Consider the following 2,500-nt stretch of genomic DNA (forward strand, 5'->3'; position numbering starts at 1 on the left):
GGTATTGATAATGATGGTGATGAGAATGATCATTATCCTGATTATAGTTACTATCATTATTGTCCTTATTATTACTATTACTTATTATTATTATTAATGCTAGGGGCTACCGTGGAGCAGCTTTGGTGTTGCCTAGCTGTATGTGTATATATATATATATATATATATATATATATATATATATATATATATATATACATACATATATATATATATATATATATATATATTTATATATATTTATATATATATATATATATAATGTGTGATTGTGTCTAGACTGAAATAAGTTTGTACATAACACAACTCCTAACCTTACTCTTTTGCTACAAACAGACAAACCTATTTTTCATTATTCTTCTATCTCCTTCTCTCTTTCTTTATCTTTTTGTCTCCCTTTATTCCCCTCATTTCTTCCTTCTCTCTCTACTTTCTTCTTCTTTTCCAATTCCCCGTTGCTTTCCGTTCTCTCTCTCTCCCTCTCTCTCTCTCTCTCTCTCTCTCTCTCTCTCTCTCTCTCTCTCTCTCTCTTCTTTCTTTTTCTCTTTCTCTCTCTCTTCTCTCTCTCTCTCTCTCTCTCTCTCTCTCTCTCTCTCTCTCTCTCTCTCTCTCTCTCTCTCTCTCTCTCTCTCTCTCTCTCTCTCTCTCTCTTCGCTACATTGCCTGACAAGCACTCATGTCTGATATTAGATTGACGAAGCAGATGAGAGGGAAGGGGGGTAGAAGAGGGGGGGTAGGGAGGGGGGTAGGGTAGGGAGGGGGTAGGGAAGGGGATAGGGAGGGGGTAGGGGTAGGGGTGGAGGGGGGAAGTAAATTATTCTGTGATTTTATCGTCTGAAACATGAACAGAATGAGAGAGAGAGAGAGAGAGAGAGAGAGAGAGAGAGAGAGAGAGAGAGAGAGAGAGAGAGAGAGAGAGAGAGAGAGAGAGAGAGAGAGAAGAGAGAGAGAGAGAAGAGAGAGAGAAAGTTAGAGAGAGTGAGAGTGAGAGAGAGAGTGGGGGTAGAGAATGAAAAATGAATTGTGAAATGTATTTTTTTTTTTAAATTTTATTCGGTTATTCTGAAGGCTGGGTTGCATATTTGATAGTGATGGTGATTATGGTGATGATGGTGATTATGATGATGATGGTGATGGCGATGAATACGAATATGATATGATATAATGAATACGAATGATCTTTTGTATCTTTGAATCTTTCTTAAAACACCAACGAAAAACTTAAAAAAAGAAAAAAAAAAAAGAAAATAATAAGACTTTACACTAACTTCTATAAAAAGATAATCAGAACAATTAGTAACCCGAATCCTGCGCCAGAATGGAAAGTCAACGAGAGTCCTACCATAGGCCACACTCACGAATACAGAAAGCAATTGCAAGGAATATTGTTTGTAAATATCCTTCTATGCAATCAATCCCTTTGTTATTTCTTTACCTCCTGTTCGTCAAGTTATCAGAAATTTCATTATCAACGGAAAAGACATTTTGTGATAGGGACATTCATGTATTCATATATTTAAATAGTGAAGAACGATGTTATGCAGTTATGCATATATGAATGCATTACAAAACAAGCACCGTGTGTGTGGGTGTGTGTATGTACGCAAGCACAAGCACAGGCAGGTGTTCACTGGATGTCATTTGTGCAATGGATGTTGAAAAAAAGAAAGATAGATAAATAAGGAAGATAGGGAAGAAGAGAGAAGAGCAAGGAAGGAAGAAGGAAAATATATTCATACGAGAGAGAAGGAAGGAAGAGAAAATAAAATAAAAGAAGGAAGAATGAAAATATATTCATACTGATGTATATGAAGTGTAAGTTTTATAAAGAGAAAAATACTTATGCAAACACAATATAGATTATCGTGAAAGAAACGTGAACACAAATGCCCGTATGTAGAAGTATAGATAATCACGCAATAAATAAATACTAAAACTCATACGAAGGTAGACATACAAACATACACACATATAGAACTCACACACACACACAGAATCCACAAAAATACAGAATACGAACCACCTTCCACACACACACACACACACACACACACACACACACACACAGAATCCACACAAAATACAGAATACGAACCACTTTCCACACACACACACACACACACACAGATACACACACACACACATAATAAAAAAAAAAAAAAAAAAAAAAAAAAAAAAAAAAAAAAAAAAAGAAAAAAAAAAAAAAAAAAAAAAATCATCCATTTTCTAATCTCCACCAATTCCTCGTAGTCACAAGCTATAGAACTGGAATGATTAATTTTACACTCGCCAGTGAAATATAGCAATATGGAAATATCACAGATCCGACCGCCATAACCAATCCTTTCCTACGGATTTGCCGTTGATTGATATATTGTTCACGGTTTCAGCTGTCACTCAAATGGGAGTTCTGTTAACCCCGCGGTCCCTTGGCACTCGCGCTCGAACCCGCGGGCTCTTGCGGGGGGAGGGGGGGGGTGTATTTAGATAAATCGGTAGA

The sequence above is a fragment of the Penaeus japonicus genome, unplaced genomic scaffold, assembly GCF_977035675.1.
Source record: "Penaeus japonicus unplaced genomic scaffold, GWHDUDI00000001_assembly GWHDUDI00000011, whole genome shotgun sequence".
Taxonomy (NCBI): domain Eukaryota; kingdom Metazoa; phylum Arthropoda; class Malacostraca; order Decapoda; family Penaeidae; genus Penaeus; species Penaeus japonicus.